This window comes from Anabrus simplex, chromosome 2 (genome assembly GCF_040414725.1).
Source record: "Anabrus simplex isolate iqAnaSimp1 chromosome 2, ASM4041472v1, whole genome shotgun sequence".
NCBI classification, from domain to species: Eukaryota; Metazoa; Arthropoda; class Insecta; order Orthoptera; family Tettigoniidae; genus Anabrus; species Anabrus simplex.
Genome location: NC_090266.1, coordinates 530,200,654 through 530,220,650, shown reverse-complemented (window position 1 = coordinate 530,220,650; position 19,997 = coordinate 530,200,654). Strand labels below are relative to the sequence as shown.

The window sequence follows — 19,997 nt, the reverse complement described above, 5'->3', positions numbered from 1 at the left end:
TTTCTATTTTTTCTAAAGTCTTGTCACTCAAACGTTTCGAAAGAAATATTCTAACCTGTTGGTAATGGTAATTTGTGATGCCTATATACTCTGTAGTTTGAACACCGACCAACCCCTTGAACAGGAGTAATTTATGGTTAGTATTGTCGAAGGTCTTGTAGATGAAGAAACTCTTCAAAACATTCCACCTGGACCTTCAGGAGAAAAGGGACATCAGCTGGTACGCCTCCCAGGAAAGAAACTGCGGTTGTGCCCTGTCTGTTCGACTGCAGAAAAACAGTCACGCACCCACTTCTTGTGCCCAGGATGTAATTGTAATGTCCATCAACAGTACTTTCATAAATTAGAACATTTTTGGAGGCCTATGAAAGCAGGAAGAAAGATGAGCCACTTCGAATGTAGCGAGGATGAATCTGACTAAGTAGACTCACGTCTTGGTGCGATGTGCCTGTGTTACTTCAGTTCTATTTTACTTTACAATACTTCAATGTAGTGAAACCTTTTGCACATATTATTAATCAGCATAAAATAGTGCAAATTTTGTATATAGTAAAATTGTCATATAATATTACTTTTTACGCACACGTTGCCCATAACTTTCGGATTATTTTGGAATACTTAGTATGTGTTGGATACTTCGTCCATACTGCTTCAGGATACAAAATTGGTAAGTTTAATTTCCTACTATAGAATTCTCCGTCCTTTTCTGAATAAAATGACATGTTATACATAAAAATAAATCGAAAAACAACATTTTTATGAATTTTTTAAAAGTTGCTTGCAAAACTCGCTTGAAGGTGAACTGCTTGCCGGTTCCAGGGTTAAGGAAATTGTTTCCTTCATGATAGATCCAACAAATCTTGAAATGCTGCACAAAATATCGTGTCTAGTACTTACAGCAATGTAAATGTAGAACGTGCGGAAGGTAATATTACCTGTAATTATAGGCTATAAATCTTACCTAGAAAACTACATATAATAGGTATCCTACCACCAAAACTATAGATATTTAAAAAGGAATGTTATTTCCTATTTCTCTTAATCCAGATAAGAAAAAGTGTAAACCTAAACTACGTAACCTACAGAACGTGTTCCGCCGAAAACCAACAGAACAACTCGACAAGACATTTAAAAATTATCACTTATCATAATTAGTCAGACCTTCCAGATACTTCGCAAGAATAGATGCCCTAGAGTCCTCTGGAATCAGATAGCTGTGCGTTCCTCTCATGGTCCTTTCTCGCACCGTCAGGGAGCCGTGCGGTGAGATCACAGAGAGGTGGCAGAGGGGCTGGTCTTCCGCGCTTGCTTCGGTCCTGACTGGTTGCGGCAGGACGAGTTTGCTGGTCTGCAGTTCGGTGACGTCACTCATGGCTCGGGTCCGGGTAACTTTCCCCTCCCAAGATCTTAGAATGAAATCACCGTCGCATTATTCCCTCCTTAAGGCTGCTCGTCCCGACTTACTCCACGATATGGCGCCATGCGATCCAGATGGACAAACATCATCTTCCCACGGGGAGGCCGCCGATCCTGTAGACCAGCGGTGCCCATATCCTGCACAGTTCACAGTGTGTACAGTTACCGCACACTAGCTTCGCACGCGTGAAGAGCTTGGTAGGCGTGTCTGCTCTCGGGAGAGAGAGACGTAATGTGTGGTGGGGAGTACTGACGTAGAGTTGGCCAGGGTACATAGCATACACGGTTCAGGACGGCGGTTTGTTGGAAATGCTGTTGCAGACGCACTGCATTACGGAAAGCACATAAAAAGGAGAATAAGTGGCGAAAAATTACAATCCTTTAAAACGGACTGGGACTTGCAGTTCTTTTTTCTCGCCCGACGGAAACAATTCTAAATAATTGTTATGTCATCGGACTATCAGCGGACACCGAAAATTTACTGTGGAGCGTCCCTCTAACGCTGTCCGAAAATAAGAATATGACATGTTAGTAGGCGAAGAACGCGAAGCAAGGCTTACGGATTTGAAAACACGTGATGGCAGTCAGCAGACTGATTCCGACGTAAGTTAATCATTTGAACACATATTTTAAGGTCCAATCTTCTGTGGCTTACAACCGTAGTATGTTCAATAGTGCCATTCTCTCCTACTTTCTGGAAGATGATTTCGACACGCCGGCATTAAGAGATAATTACATCATAGTGCTAAATATAGCGAGATTGGGAAAACCATTTGCGTATGATGAAATGGTGAAGGAATGCTTGGTTGACACAGCAAATCTTCCCTGCCCCCACAGAAGCCAGCAAATTTGAAAATGCCCGTCTTCCCCACCAAACAGTGACACGTCGCACCTGTGCCATGGCTAGTGATGTACGTCGGTAATTAATTAATGTGGTGACGGATTTCGTCGCCTTTTGAATCGCCTTGGATAAGTCTACAGATATATCGGATACTGCACAATTAGTTAGTTTTTCCGATGAGTGAACAGTAACCTCCGCGTTACAGAGGACCTTTTAGATATGGTGTCCATTAACACCACCACAGGTACAAACATCCTTAGAGCGGTAGAAGACGTCATGGTTGCTGTCAGTTTGGATTGGAATAAATTACTGGTATCGCTTACGACGAATGGTGCACCGGCAATCGGTGGGGAGGGAGCGCAGTATTCTCCTTCCGAAATGGCTAGTCGAGTCGGTAACACTGGGAGGAGCAGTTCCGGAGTGCAAGCATGAGGCCAGCTCATCGCACAGCATATCAGTGTGCTACACAGGTGTGACATTCCTGGCCACCTTTGCTGTAGACAACTTCGTTTATTCTAGTGACGACAGTGTATTGGCCCTCACATGGCGACTGAATCTTCGGTGACTTCCCTTTCATCTGCACAGGACGGTACTTCCAGACCCGGTTGAATTTCTAAAAACCCGTAGAGTTCACCAGCACGTTGTAACGGGATTTCGTCGTGTTACTGGCTACCTCAGATGTTGTCGGGGATAGTCTTGAATGTCGTTTAGCCTGACCTCCAACTCCACACTCCTTTCTTCTTTTTACATGGAACTACAATTACTATGTGTGTAACTTATTAAAAAAACGTGTCCAAAGGCTTGTATGTTTATCGTCTTTCTATAAAATGCATGTGTCTGATTAATCTGTTTGTAAGTTAATCATCTTTGTGCCAGAACTCAAAAACCACTTTATCCCGTTACTTCGTACAGAATATATTTCTTAGAGACATTTGTTTAGGTAATCGAGGGATGATAAGCAGTGTTCTGTTCCATACTGATGAATTTAATTTCCTTGCAGTCCCTGGTGGGAGCGAGGATCGAAGCTGGCTACTACGCAACTTGAAGGTACATCGCAGGGAGTGAAACACAACAGGCTGCCATTAATGTCGGCGAGAAGCATTTCTCTCATCCGTTGAGGTAACAGTAACTTCAGACACACTCAGTGACAAATACTTAGAATATTTATAAAATGTAAATGTGTTTTGGCTTACCCCATAACGCACTGAACTCTAGGTATTGTTTTTATGTGTACGGCTAAAATTCTCTCTCCACTGTTTAACATTTGCATTCACTCTGTGTTACGGGAGTATAAACTAATTTGATACAAGATGTCACGTTCTTCAGGGGGTATTTCATACATTTGCTAAGATGGTGGCATGTTAATTTCTATCCATTATAGAGACAGATGGGTAAATAGATAAATAGTGACAAGTTCAATCCCATCCGTAAAATAGGTAGTTAATGGCAAGTAGCCTATAAATTTCCATTTCTTAAAATGGTAATTTAAGGCTGGCATAGTGCAACCCATGAAGTAAACAAATAAGTAGATGACTGCGGCCGAGACAAACAGAACTGAGAGAGCAGTGGGATACTCCTGTTCGAATGACTGGATGTACAGGTTTTGAATAACTTAAAAAAATCAAGCAGTTATATTTAAATACGGTACGTAGCTTCAACGTGACTGATGTTAATAAACAACTAAGTGCTAATAAGTCATTGTCAAACATGACTGGTACCTGCCTATCACAAAAGGATACAAGCACGATAGATTGTACAAGATACTTTGTATAATTTAAGTTTAAGAAATTATTTTTAAACATGAGCTTTGATTGTCTTTACATCTTCCTGTTACGTTACAGTTGTAAAAACTGAATCAAAGTAACATCTTAAATTTTTCAGTGAACTTTTAATGAAATATGTATAATTACATGAGTCATTGATTGCAATGCAATCTGGAGGGAAAGGTAATAGGATGCCTATTAGTTTCATTGAAGACGTTACAATGTTTTGAGCACCATGGAAATACAGTCACTCAACGCACGCGTTTTCAGCAATTGTGAAGGAAATACAATTTTTTGTTTAAGTTACGTCGTAATATTTCATTTGAACATTCATATTGTACCAGTAAAAGTTCGGGGCGTAAGGCATGAGAAGGATCTCAGGTAGTGGAAGTTGGTTCTTTTTTTTGGAGCCGGTACAGAGCAGGATGGATTCGCAGGGCGAATAATAGATGGTTATACCTTTTTCAAACAATTTATTAATAATGTTAATTAATTCACCACCCTGCAATGTTGATATAGGATTCAAATAATATGTCGAAATCAAAAGGGTTAACGTAAATCTTCTTGAGTGCAATTTGTGAAAATAAATAAATCTCACAGATCCTATAGTCTTTTGCGTAAACACAAAGTGTCAGTTTTCACCTAAATTCTTTCTAAGTATTATGACATGACATGAACGCACTTATAATTGAAAATAAGAATTTGAACTTCTGTTGAGAGTTTCTCAGTTTGTTAGCCTTGAAACATAGAACACTTGAAACTCCTAAAGTCTTTCTTATGTGAAATAGATTTTGAAAATAGATTTATCATTAAAAGATGAATTTTGAGTAATGATGGAAAACTACGAAGTATCGTCACACGCAGCACTGGGTAAACCACTGTTCAAGATTGATAAGAAAAAAGTCAGTCAGTTTGTGACTATTCACTTATTAAAGAAAATTTGGCTTACAAATACTGATGAGAATCTGGAATATTCCGCGAGTGCGGATGATGACTCGAACTTGAAGTTCCACGAAGAAACCACGTTGACGTCATAGATGAAATGATGTTGAAGGTAGCTGGATCTTGTAGAATTTTCTCAAGATTTCTGCTGCTCGTGGACATGATTTTAACACACGGAACATGCAAGTAGTATTGACAGATGCTATCGTTCACTGTTAAACACAGTCCAATTCGTATGTTAATTTTAGGACGTGAACTGAATGATCACAGTCCTTGTTGCAAAAAAAAAAACCACTATTTTAAATCGTCACTGAGAACGTCCCACACAGTGCAAATACGTAATATTTCTCATTACCGTCTCTGACCACAGTCTTTGAATCGTTATCCTGACAGATAACACTGATTCTCTAATGTTGATAGAACTATATTATTTTAGAAAAAGTTCTTAACTTTCATTAAGTTTATCACTGTAACACGTCATGTCCTAATATGGCACATAAATAAAGGGACACAGTCCAAGGATGTGCTATGTTAGAAAATAAGTTCTAGAGTAGTTAGAGTTACTGTACACGACAGTTTCTGTTGGTAATTTAATATTGTGTGAAATTAATTAAGTCCACACGTCATGTTCTAGTTTGCGAATGTCCAATATATAACTTCGAACTTCACTGATTTCGTACGTGTTATACTTCGAAATGTCTGTAAATTATATCGTAGTCGCGGCACAATAGACTACTTACGGTGCGACGTCCTTTTTCAAGTACGATGGCGATTTACTATCCCGTAATTTCGTCTCCGCGAAACACGACGGAAAGTACTGTCTTCGAGACTGCACGAACATACTATGTGAGGGCCAGTCTCCCCTCTCTCTTACTCATACACATACTACACTGCTAGACTGGACTGCTTGCAATGAACTGAACTCAACTCAACACAACCACCTGTTAGCCTTGATCCAGTGGCATATATAGCTGGCTCTGGGAGGGGTAGTTTCTCTCGGCCATATGACCGTGAGTGCGTAATTTCTGTTAAATTTTAAATCATTATAACTCAGCAACCATGGGATGGATTAATTTGAAATTCACAGGGATTAATTTTTATGACGTCCGCTACAATTTAGCGTTTGTTCCATTAAAATTGGTACAGGCGTTGAAAACTTGCGAAAAGAAAGATATTTTCGAGAAATATCTCTAGGGGAGGTGAGCTTTGAACGATAGGTGACGTCACTTGACTCCGCCTAGCTCACTCGTGGAGTCTGGTACATACTGGAACATTCTTTTACTTAGATGTTCATACGTCGGACGGATCTTATATGCTGGAACAACATTTCTTTTGATAACTATGGACCAGGACCTAGGCTTTCCTGGTACAATATATACATATAAATACGTTGATGGGCCGATGATTCTAATGTTCGTCCCCTTAAAACAACAAAAGCTTTAATAGTAGTAATCATAATCAGATACATTTTCATTAAAGAACATACAGAGAGCGCAAGTTACCGTGTGGATAGAATACACATAAAAGAAATACATGGATCCAACATTTTTGGCTGCAGCCTTCGTCAGTGGAAGATAGAATAAATTTTGGATTCATGTGTTTCTTTTGCGTGAGTTCTATCCACGTCTGCTTACACGGTATGTTGCTGCTCTCCATGTGTTCCCAATACAAATATACTCATATTTCGGTGCCGTTAGCTCTCGTAAATGAATATTTTTATTGCTTTGGATGCTGAGTCAGCAAGGCAGTGTTTATATAATCCTGTAATCCTGTGGTGACAGAGCTGTACATTCATATCGTAACCTTTCTGTACCGTGCGCGTGGTAACATTTAATATGGCCCTGACGACCACATCGTGGTCTAAACTTTGGTAGGGAGATTACCATCTTGTCCGCCCTATCCACCAACGAGTGTACTCTTTTCCACAATTATTCTAAAAACTATGCATGGCATGATGATCAAAGGAATACCATGATATCCCTTGTAATGCTTCTTATCAGCTATTTATCAACTGCCTATTTTTATCGAAACTGTCCGGCTCCATGGCTAAATGGTTAGCCTGCTGGCCTTTGGTCACAGGGGCCCCGGATTCGATTGCCTGCAGGGTCGGAAATTTTAACTATCATTGGTTAATTTCGCTGGCACGTGGGCTGTGTGTATGTTTCGTCTTCACCATCATTTCATCCTCATCACGACACGCAGGTCGCCTACGGGTGTCAAATCAAAAGACCTGCATCTGGCAAGCCGAACTTGTCCTCGGACACTCCCGGCACTAAAAGCCATACGCCATTTCATTTAATCGAAAGTAACTTTCTAATACTCTGTGTGAATGTTCCTGTGTTGGTATTGTACTCAAAGAGTTACACGTCATTGTACTGCACCTGTCAATCTACTGTAAGCCGTAGTGTTAAGGAACTGGGAAAATTTAAGTTATATATGCATTTCTATGTGATGGTGTTGTATTTACAATGTTAGGCTAGTAAAAACTAATTGTACCGCTCAATCTACTGTAAGCACCGGAAATATTTCAGTCATGTGTGAATTTATATGAGATCGCCTTGTAACTGTTACTGTGGTGCACTACCTGTAATTGAATATTTTGCAAATTTTGGGTGAATTCCTAAGCGTCTGCCTTTCAATTATGTTACGCTACATGTAAGGGAATATTTTACATTTTTCCGCAAATTTCGTAATAATTTCTTTGCAACTGCTTTTCATTATGGTACACTACTCGTGTGCCATTTCTGTCAGGTATTCTTTTGTTCCTTGTTTTAATGTACTTTCTTGTTATTCTTCTTTCGTTATCGTCAAATTCCTTGTTCCGATATAATTTCTTGTAATAATTTAGTTTTCATGGAGTAGTTTGTTTTATTTTTGTTATTGTTATGTAATTTATCTTTTAATTTGAATTTGGTGTTGTACTGCTGCAAGAGAGCGTTGCCACCGGGATGTCTCTCAATTGCAATGATAATAAGAAGCAAAACACTACAGATAAAAACGGGACAGCTTGCGCTGTATCGCGAACCTACGGCATGCTGACCGCCTAGTGTGAAAACTTCGCAAAATTCTTAGCTTAGTTTGTAGAAATTAAATCATTCGTATCTTTCCTGAGTTACGAAGAGATTTAGTCCCCCAATTTACTGATTCGCCTTGATGAAGAATTCAACTAATTAAGGGGGGGGGATTGGTGCATTTCAATGCTCCTATAATTAGGATATTCAAAAGAAGTCGCGTTCTTTCTTCATATTTCCAAGTTGTAGGAGTCGGTAAGTGTCTATGTTATTATGAAGAGTTCGTTAATGAATAATGCATTTTTGCTGACTTGTAGTTTAACATGCAACATGTTGATTATTCAAGTTAAACATAATATTAACAACCACTTGAAAATGTGAGCAGTGGCTATTAAAAAGCAGGAGGAGTTCGTCTGGATAAGCTTTGTAAGAGGGAAGGCCCACCGCAGCGTTTTCGAAAGACATGCAAACTATTGTATGTTTCGGTCATTTCCCAATCTCTGATTTGATCCAAAGGAAGCAGGAAAAAGAGTTTACTTTGCTTGCTAGGGTTTAACGTCACGCTAACTCACACAGGTTTTTCGACGATGGGATAGGAAACGACTAGGACCGGGGGAGGAGAGGGAGGAGTGGCCGTGGTTTTAATAGAGGTGCATTTTCCTGGTGGGAAAATGTGAAACCAAAGAAAATCATCTTCAGGGCCGCCGAAGGTGTGTCGAACCCACCATCTCCGGAATGCAAGCTTACAGCTACGTGGCCTGAATCATGCATCCAACTCGCTCAGTAAGTGGGAAATTTGTTTTACACTAAGACGGCATTCAGTTATAATGATATTTTCTAAAATGATTGGTATGTCAAGTCTAAGCCTCATTAGCACTAAATATAAATATTGATTATACTAACTTTGTCTGCAAGGAGTACGCCAATTTCCTTGTTGGTAAATTTTGAATGTGCATATTCAGTGTTATCCAAATGATGAAACCGGAGGGAAGAACTAAAGGCGTCCAGCAAGACATACCAATGTTAAAAAGTATTGCATTTTAACAGCTGGATTTTGTTAATATTGAAAGTTTGTGCTTTCATTTGTCTCCTCAATGATAATGTGGGACATTTTGACAGCGAATGCAGCTTGAATGTGAAGATTTTACTATTTTGTTAAGTAGTTGGCTTTATTCCGTAGGAAATGTATTAACGTTTCGGTTGGTGCCAAGTTGCCAGGTTCTCCCACCAGAAATGGCCACGTCAGCCTGTACTCCATTTCTCCACGTTAACAGCAGTGATTGACCCGTTTTTATGTCTAGTGCATATTCTATTAGTGTTGTCATCCATGGTGAATGTATATTGACCGAATCACCTGTTATTCCCATTAGGGCTAAAATATCACGCCATTGTCGCCGTTCTTGTCTTATTGTTAGAATAGAACAGTGAGATTATCACTCTGTCCACTTTATCGATTGTCATTCTATTTCTATCATCTGTTCTCCATCATGCGGTAAGTTATTAATTTAAATGTTTTCTCCCAACTGTCCAGCGATTCCTTTGCCATTTATAACAAGATTATTTGACTTTCACATAATGGTACTGATACCCCTTTCTCTACCTTGTCTAATATTCATTAAATTACAATCCATAACGGTATACCTCTCATCTAACTTAACCTTTCTAAGTTGTATATGTGATGGCTCAAACGGGCGAGATACGTTTTTTATCGTAGCTGTGTATCAGGTCAGGTGTACTGGGAAGCCTGTTGTCAACAGAGTGCCATAATTTTCATGGTTTCAGTGGATGCACAAGTATTGTATAAGCACGATAACTCACGTACTCATCAATCAATCAATCAATCAATCAATCAATCAATCAATCAATCAATCAATCAATCAATCAATCAATCAATCAATCAATCAATCAATCAATCAATCAATCAATCAATCAATCAATCAATCAATCAATCAATCAATCAATCAATCAATCAATCAATCAATCAATCAATCAATCAATCAATCAATCAATCAATCAATCAATCAATCAATCAATCAATCCTGATCTGCATTTAGGGCAGTTGCCCAGGTGGCGGATTCCCTATCTGTTGCTTTCCTAGCCTTTTCTTAAATGATTTCAAAGAAATTGGAAATTTATTGAACATCTCCCTTGGCAAGTTATTCCATCCCTAAATCCCCTTCCTATAAATGAATATTTGCCCCAATTTTGTCCTCTTGAATTCCAACTTTATCTTCATATTGTGAACTTTCCCACTTTTAAAGACGCCGCTCAACATGTAGATGGCAATCAAGAAACCAAAAAATATCATCCATTTGGATTGGCCTGTCAATTTCTCTGATCTCAATTCTTGCTGATTTCTTGCTGATGCATGATAATGCGACAGCCCATACTGCATGACACCAGAGAACATCTCCAACTAATACACATTTATTTGATGGAGTGGCCGCAAGGAGCCCCGAACTAAATCCACTGGAGCACTTATGGGATGTATTGCAGAGACGGATTCGGCAGCGCGAAAATGCTCCACAAACTTTACACAACCTCAGCAAAGCACTGGTTGAGGAGTGGGACGCCAATCTACAGTCATCCGACGTTACGTATGCAGCATGCCACGTGGGTGTGCAGCTCTAACTAAAGCAATGGGAAGTGCAACACGGGATTAGACAACTGTCACTCGGGTATGCAGTGTGTTCAGCAAGAACTTTACACTGTGATCGTGGTAGTTCATCTGTTGTGTTGCGAATTGTGGTGAATGGCTAAATGCAACGGTGATGGTTTTATTGTTGTTAATTGAATAAAGCATGCAGTTCCTTCGCCAACATGTGTTTCTTTTCACAAATCCATATGTCGAAATTCTACACAGCATTAAAAACCTGTTCCCCTAAATTTTGTCCTGAGCGTATTTTGACCTGAATACAATTTAACACGTGATTTATCTTTGCTTGTAGTGAAAAAGGTAAACAGTTTCATTCATCTTCAATATATCGTTCTTATTCGGTTCATTGTTATTGTTCAGGAAGGTTATCTAATAATGGAAAGGCGCCTTTCCAGTACTGTAATTAACAATGCATAATCGCTCGACCCACGAGTCAGGCAACTATTTGGCATTGCATTTAATTATAAACCACATCATTCTTAATCGCACGACACAAATTCCAAAAGTGGTAAATTGATTGTTTGAGAGTGTTAATAAATAGAATGCGAAACAAAAGAGACAAAATAAGCTTTCAAAGTAAACGCCTGAGAGATACAGTATGTTTGCGTCTACTGCAGAATTTCATTTTCGGGATTACGAGATGTCGCACGTACACCATCTAAAAGCTGACGTTGATTGATCAGCATTAAAGTTGCCGTGAATTCCCTACTCACTGACACAACGAATTTAAGAGACTAGAAGGATTAATGGAAGTGAAATTAAATTTCACGTTTTGAAAGTTCATGTGACTGAATTGCAAGGATTTAGAATGTCGGATAAAATACACAACAGGACTGACAATACGAGCGTACTGCTTGTCTCATGGCAGTAGGATTTAGCATCCTCTCAGATTTTCATACATGCGCTGATTCGGTTCGGAGGAAAGTTGAAAAGCAGTTGTAATCTCTCCTGGGACATGATGCAACTGTCCCTCCATATCCATCAGATAGGCGCAGGGTCGGAGTAGACTTCTGAACTTACCGTACTGGTGATCTATCGGGGGAAGACCGAGGAACCTTGCTGGCCACGGAAATACCTCAATATGGCACAGACAGTCCGTGCACACAAGTGAATTTTTGGACGAGAGCTGTTTTGTTGAAAGACTGTATTAGGAGTCATTCTCTTGATGAGTAACAAATGAGGATGAAGGATATCTCTCAAGTACCATTTTGCAACCAGCTTTCCCCGAATAACTACCACAGGTAATCTGAAGCCATTTCGTATGGTTCTCCACACTAGGAGTAATGCCGGTGGGTCTCTCCACAACATTAGCAGAATGTGGCCTCTCCCCTCACCGTTGAAATACCTACGCACGATAATCGACCGTGATAATGCTGAATTGAGATTCTTCTTTAAACGCGATGTTTTGCCACTTAACATCAGTTACTGCAGCTGTCTCGCTCTGTATGGCTCGGTGACACATGGTGTTGCTGAGTGTCCAACATCTACAGTATGTCCGAATGGCAAGTGCAGATGTCATGTGGTTGTGTGAGGCTTGGTGCAATATACAGTGATCCTCTCGCGGTGTATGGATGTTCATACGTCCCCATTGATTCCAACATCGGGTCACTGCTACATCTGAATATCGTACATATCTGGCAATTACTGTACACGATTATGCAATTCTCACATTAGTAGAATTGCATGCCCTTTTAGAATTCTTCTTTTGCTACTTTCTGGCCTTTCCCAACTTCTTGTGATCGGCACTTCACGTGTATTTGGCCCATTTGCGCGGTCGAATGCGTTTCCTGACGCCAGCACATTTTGCAGGGATGCATTCACTATTGCGTGTTTCTCGTTTGGTTGGTAGTGTGGCGTGTTGTATGTAGATGAAGAGGTGCTATTAACACGAACACAAACCACTAGTCCCCGAACCAGACGAATTAACCATAAGCAATTAAAATCCCAGCCCGACAGGGAATTGAACTCGGAAGGCCACTAAACTGATCGAGAAGCTTCTAGGACGTTTATAGTTATTCAAGGGAAACGTAGTTTGCACGAGTTTTGACTATAATGGTTGCGCAAATGAAACTGAGACTTTGACACGAGCGCCGTCATTCCTTATGCATCGGTGGATGGCCACGTATGTCACGAAGATGTCAGGTATCGCAGGAGGGAGTTGGTGTGCTGTTTGTTCATGCGGAAATAAAGAGACTAGATACAGTTTTGTCAAGAATTCGTCCAGAATTGCCCAGAGTAAGATATTCAGTTTATGGGGGTGGATGGTGTTAGCGCAGCTGACATTTACCGTAGTATTAGAGTTGTACTGTACATAGGAACAGGTTTGTATTACACTGTATGGTGTTCAGATGGTACTAGATATTTAATCATGGGCGAGTAAGGATGTGTCAAAACAGGACAAGGCACAGTGTGCAGCCCGGAGAAAAATTAAAAAATCAAGGCATGCCTGTTCGCAAGCAATGCTGAGTCTGAGACACCGTTGAAGAATGGTTTCGCTTAAACCACAGCTCGGGGTATCCATCAGCAAGTGGATCACTGGGACACCTGCTTGAACAAACAAGGCGACCATATTTAGGCAGGCATATCAGCCAAATACAGCTACTTATTTCCTGTATTTTCCCCTTTTTACCGGGCATGCTCAGCCGGAGAGCGAGGGTCTCAAGGGTAGACCGTTCGCTGTCAAGCTTTGCTTAATTTTGAGGACAGGGAAAGAAAACAAGGACTGACGATAATAATACAAAAAGAATCAAACAACAGGTTTTGACATTTATTATCAACTAGCACTAAATGGAAATAACAAAATAACGTCTTGTTATAAATCTTGATGGCAAAAAAAATCTTCTCAGCCGGTCTCTCTCTAGATACAGCTCTTAAAATTTTGATCCCATTTCGACGTTAAATAATTCTGTAAATATACAAATTAATGTTAGCCCACACCTGGCTTGACAAAATACAAAAATAAAATTCTACATTGGGATAAATTTCCTTTTGGCCATACTTGAATTATTTACAAGATATGAACGAGCAGATCTCAATAGGCTATTTGCTCCGCAAATGATTTCAAATCTTTGAATTGTCAGATCTCTCCCTGACGACATTTATTACTTCAAAATAAAATTTAAATTATCAAATAATTGAATAAATTACGGCGTCTAAGTCCACTAGAAACAAATACTTAATCGCGTTGTTCTACTCATGGGTAATATTATGTCACATTATCTCGTTCATAAACATGAAATTATTCAAATTAAGTCAACAAATCTTATTCAGAATATCATCATTTCAGAATACCTTTATCGGACTCATTTCTACTGAATTGTATTCAGACAATAATTATTCCTACAAACATTTCCTCTAATATTCAACTGGACAACACGTAAAGTTAACCTTAAACCTTTGGCGCCTTGATGAAATTTAACATTTTAAGCTTTACAACACAATGAGCCTTTGTCCAAACGATTAAAATAACCCCTCCTTATTCATTAGCGTTTGAAACTGTAATCTTGTCTCAACTTAATTTTTAAATAAAATTTACTAAAGGTTAAACTCCAAATAAAATACATCATCTCGAACAACGGTGTTAACAACCTGGGCCCAACCTGACAAAAACACAAGGCCAGGTCAAAACCACATTTCAAAAAAGAAAATATATCGCCAGTCACAGAAATTAATACAACACACTCATACCACATTCACACAAAGACACACGCGAATTATCTACAATATTTACAACGAACTCTAGTTCTTGATTTTATGATTTTGATTTTTAACCCTGGACATGCGAGTTCTCGTGATGACGATATCGGCTAAAGAAAGATTTCATTTTCGACTCTCGGATATGTGACGAAACTTCAGTAGTCACTTGATCAAGGATGATGTAGATTCCACAACGTTGGTTACAACAGCATTAGCAGTAAATATCTGGAAAATTGGTCGGCTACAGACACGCACATAATACAGGTCAAATATAGCATTTACGTTTATGGCTCATGAGTCACGACTTTATTATTACTCCATTCTATATTCTCAAATTAACACGTGCTCAGCAACTGAAAAAATAAGTTTACCACGCATATATTTCTCAATAAAAATTCAATAAATGGATTCCAACCATTCAACAACTACATTACTTGATTATTCAGGATTCTGCAATATTCCAGGCCCATCTCCACTACAACTGAGCACCCATAAACATTGACACAAAATCGAGCAATATTTACACTCATGACCCTTTATCCATTCATTTAACCGAAGTGAAATTATTATTATTATTATTATTATTATTATTATTATTATTATTATTATTATTATTATTATTATTATTATTATATGCGCGGGATATTACGTGAACCAAAGCTTGACAATAAGCCAGATGACTCTAACACTTGATAAATCCAACAAGAAGGAATTTACGTAGAAATTCGGCATGCAAAAGAATGCCGGAAATATGTCCCACATTGTTTCCTTATTAAAAATATTCCAAATTCAAATTATTAGTTATCGTCGAGGACAATGATTTTTAATTAATGCGAGACTATTAAATGGGGCCTTTAGATTAATCACAAAAGACACACACATATCCTAGCTACACTAATAGGTTTTACTAGTCATTCACACTCAGCCTGGCAACACTACCATCTCCCAGTGAACGAAGAATGGAATTATCAATTACTACTGCAAATGTAGAAGAAATATCAACGCTATTGAATAAGCAAGCATTACTTCTACAAAGATGAACAGAGAAATATTAAAGAAAGGTACTTAAATGCATGATGGAACTGAATATCTGCCGGTGATCTGGAATTTCTGGATCACATGGTGTTGGATGGCTGCTTCTGTCGTTATCTCTCCATGTTAGATTTCGCCTTCATTTAGCACACCAGGTCAGCAGCGAAGTTCAATGCAGGAACTCTGTAGGGTTCCTCTTCAATTTGTGGAAACATCTTGAGGTACTGCAGTAGCCACGTGGTAATCCTCTTCCTTCTTTTATGCGGTATAAGCTGAAACTAACACAAGTCTTTAGGAAATATTCACACACAAATACGCCAAGTTTAGATGATGAACGACACTTAACTTAGCCTGTGAAGGTTCGTCAGAGTCGTAGGTTATTGTACGTAAAAAGGATGACATTTCAACTACAGAATGCCCGTGTTCAATATTTTCTGTAGAATAATTGAGAGCGCCGATTCAGTCATTCAGCAGGAGAACAAGAGCGCAAGATAACAATAGCGCAAGATAGCAAGAGAGCAAGATAGCAAGGGAGTATTTCTTCGCAAAACTAAGGTATTTATTAACTTCCTGAGGTAGGTGTGGCTCCACGTCTTCTTATATACGTAATTGACTGCCGTCTTCTTCCTGATAGGTTATTATAAAGCTGGAAAGTGCTCTCATTTGAAGACACTTGTCATGCGTATTCACCTCGCAGTGGCCTTGAGAGCCCTCGCTGGGTCACGTGGCACAGCTGATCGCTCGATTGGAAAATCAATACTTCGCTCCTGGCTGGCTAAAACCGGTTCCCAACATGTGAACACATCTCTGTAACCCGGGCTGGAAATATCTCGCCCGTACGAAAAAAATAATAGCCTGTTAGTTGACTGCACTACAAAACGTTCATTATAGGCCAAATTTGACGGGGACATCATCTCCCTTGGTTGGAAATGATTTGGTTGGCAAAGTAAATCATTAGGATGCAGAAATATAATGTCAGAATGTACCCTAAAATTTAGCATCTTACATTCACGAAGTTACACTGTTTCCCGTTGTTGTTGGTGAACTATTCCAGCACGTATCCTCAAATGTCAGCTTCCAGAGCAGCACCTAATAAGCGGAGTTGTCCCAAGACGGTGGTTTGCAAATCCTGGCACTCTCTGCATATCTCCTCCGGCATATTCACTTCTTCTTCTTCCAAGCTGGCGGAGTCGCGGGTGCGAACTGTGATGCATATGTGGGCTTGGCACTTTGTCCGTCATGACGCCAACCTCAAGCGGAGAGATGTATTCGGTGTTTCTGTGGTGGCTGATATTTTGCTGTGTTTGTGTATGGAGGAAAGCGTGTTGGGAAAACTCAGATACCGAGTCCCCGAGTCAGGGAAATCAATTAGTCCATTCCAAAACATTCAAAACATTTCCAGCAGGGAATCGAACTTGGGATCTTCTGAACCAAAGGGCTCGATGCTGACCATTCGGCCAAGAAGCTAGAATTTTTATCAACTACTTAACTATTTAAAGTTTATATTATGTTAAATATCTAATAAATCTCACATGCAAAATGGCACAAACGTCCCCAATTATAGTAAACCTCCACAGATACATGACACATTTTACAAATTTATATAGGCCACCTTTAATGGGCGGTAATAACATTAACAAGAATAATATTATTCATACAGAAAATAATAATAATAATAGTAATAATAATAATAATAAAGTCAGCAACACTTGGGCCTGATAATTGTACTAACAAATTAAATGATATTAATTAATGTACTGCGTCCTATCTAATATTTGCATTACACGTATATAATTCAAATCTATCTTAATAAATATATTATATTTTATTATATTAAATGGGGTTTTACTAGGTTTGGGAGTGGTCCAGTTCGTTGGCTCAACCGTCAGCGTAGTGGTAATCGGGACAGAGTGTCCCAGGATTGATTCCTGGTTGGTCTGGTAATTTTAGCCATATTTGGTTAGTTTCTCTATCTCGGGGGATGGATGCTTGTGATTGTCTTGATTCAAAAAGCTTCATCTACACACAACACGTCACATTAAAAACTACCACAGAAACGCACAATAGGGAATACATCCCTCCATATAGAGTTGACGTTAAGGATGGCAGTCGGCCGTGCAGCAGGGCTTAATTCATATTCGTACTGACTCCAAATAATTGGAAAAATTCCAGGAAATAATTATATTTGAAAGTGCGGTACTGTAATAATTTTTTTTTATTAACTTACAATCCGGCTACATTACGGTTTACTTGACGCAAGCTAGGTTGTTTGTGTATAGCTGAAAACAAATTTTCATGCGTTATAGGTACGTTACGTATTTAGACTTAATCATGTGTGCATAGCTCATGTATTTAGCTGAGGTTATGTTTATCACTTATAAATAATTTTTCATGTGTTCCAAGTTATTCAGGAAACTTTTAGTTGAATGTGTACTGTACCCGTAAAAATGTGTTCATATCTTTAAGGCGCTTGATATCAAGTTAACGAGCATGATTCTTAACCTAGGGAGTGGCTTTATCATTGGAGCTGGTACAGAGAGAGGTATAGTTATCGATTTTAGAGATTCTTTTGATAAATTGAGTTTATTGATCATGAAAAGCAAGTTCATATCACCTTCGTACAGCAGCGTGGAAGTGTCGTGGCTGGTTGGTACCTCCAAGTCCTGGGATGGTGCTGGACATCGACTGGGCAGGGACCACACCTGCTCGGATGAGGAGTTCTGGAATGTCTCGAGGTTCTGGAAATGTCTCGACGTTATGGAAGTCTCGACGTTCTGGAATGTCCCGACGTTCTGGAATGTCTCGAAGGTTGGCACACGTTCCTGGGTTCGATTCGAGACGTAATTCACACTTGAATTTCCTACACGGCACTCCACACATTCATGGCACTGTCTGAACAGATATGACCTTTCAATTATGGTTACTGCACTCTAGATATTAAATCAAAACGTTCTGGAATAATCACTCGAAGAACAAGTACTGGTAGAAATGCAAGTTTATAATGCAAGCTCACTGTAAGTCAGAATGTTCTAGAGGATTACTGTCACTGCAGTCCTAAACGCATAGTTCTGAAGATTTAAAACATATTGGCAATGAACTGAATAAGTAGCACTCGGAAACTGTCCTGTTTCGTCAATAGGCGAAATGAATAGCCATTAAAGAAAATAATATTTGAAAGAAAAAGTCCGACTTCATAAATTATGGATCACTCAAAGTACTGGAAAGTTCTAGGCTTTCTGGGAACGCGATATGCGTATTCTGAATTGTCACAGTCTTTAAGAATCAAAACATAAGTCCCTGTGCAGCACTTGGAAAGTATTGCATATTTCACAATTATACGTAATGTTGAACGTCCCCTAAGTTTCATAGTCTTTACAAGGCGTAAATTCAATGAGGCACTTGAGAAAATAAGTCATATCGTTCACACGAAAGTTTATGTTGGTAGGGCACAAGTTCATCCTACACGCTCGGAAAATTTCAATGTTCCAGAAATTGATTCAAAAAATACAAGTTCGAATAAGTTCGAAACGTAAGTTCAATGCGGTACACAACACTCGTGAAAATTCAAAGTCCTTTCGATCGTCGTCGAATAAGTAAGTCCCTATGTGGCACTTCAAACAATAACAAAGTTCCAATGTGTAGAAATAACAAAGTTCCGATGTGTCAAGATATTAAAGTCCCAACACGACACTCGAAGAAAATAAAGTTCCGATGACAATGTTCCTATATGCCACCTTAAGAAAATAATAAAGTCTTATCGCGACACTTGGCGAAAATAACAAAGTTCCAATGAAACGCTTCCGAAAAATAACGAAGTTCCTATATGACACTTTAAGAAAATATCAAAGTCCAATCACGACACACGAAAAATAACAAAGTTCCAATGTGTCAATATGACAAAGTTCCAATACGATGCTCGCAGAAAATAACAAAGTCCCATTGAGGCACTTCAAGAATATGATAAAGTCCCGATACAACACTTAGAGAAAATACCGAAGTTCCAATACTTGGATTTCGCAGACTGTCAACCAGAAGTTCGACACACAGAATACTTCTCCTGTTACCCGTGTCACAGAGACGGCGGAGTGACAGACACTGAATTCGTAGGTCGGGCGGTCCTCCTTTTATACACGTTCGCATGGAAGTGTCTAGAACTCGGGTACTATCTACCCTTATAACTTCTATAATACTCGGTGGATTTTCTTGAAATATTGACAGATGACGTCCATTGTAAAGGTTTTTAAGATGGCAGTGTCAAAATGGCGATAAAGTAGCTCAAAATGTACTTTTGAGGGTGAGCTGGAACATTACCATATATGGCACGAATAGCTGGCTTACGGTGGCCACGTCACTCGCTGGGTACGTCACTGCGTTCGGCGGGCTGCCTACCTTCCTCCTCGCGCGAAGTTCAACAAACATACTTCGGACTTCTCTCGTAGCGGCGTTCCCGGTACAGTACTGACTCAAGAGAATTCTGGATAAGGCAACGTTATGCTTATAACTCGTAAGTCATTTTTCGTCTGTTTCAAGTTGCTCAGAAAACTTCCAGTTGTATTTATGTTGACGTAAGTGAACAAGGGAACATTGATGTACCAAGGACGTTTATATTAAAGGCTAACTACTGTATAGGTATTTCTCGA

General features: G+C 39.3%; 1 protein-coding gene across 1 annotated transcript in view; it reads left to right on the top strand.

Moving 5' to 3' along the window:
• HisCl1 (Histamine-gated chloride channel subunit 1) overlaps positions 1-19,997 on the top strand; it is a 511,142-nt gene that overhangs the window by 30,961 nt on the left and 460,184 nt on the right. The window contains exon 2 of the mRNA XM_067139191.2: positions 3,258-3,376. The gene's annotated coding sequence lies outside the window, so the exon portion shown is untranslated. The remainder of the gene's footprint in view (positions 1-3,257; positions 3,377-19,997) is intronic.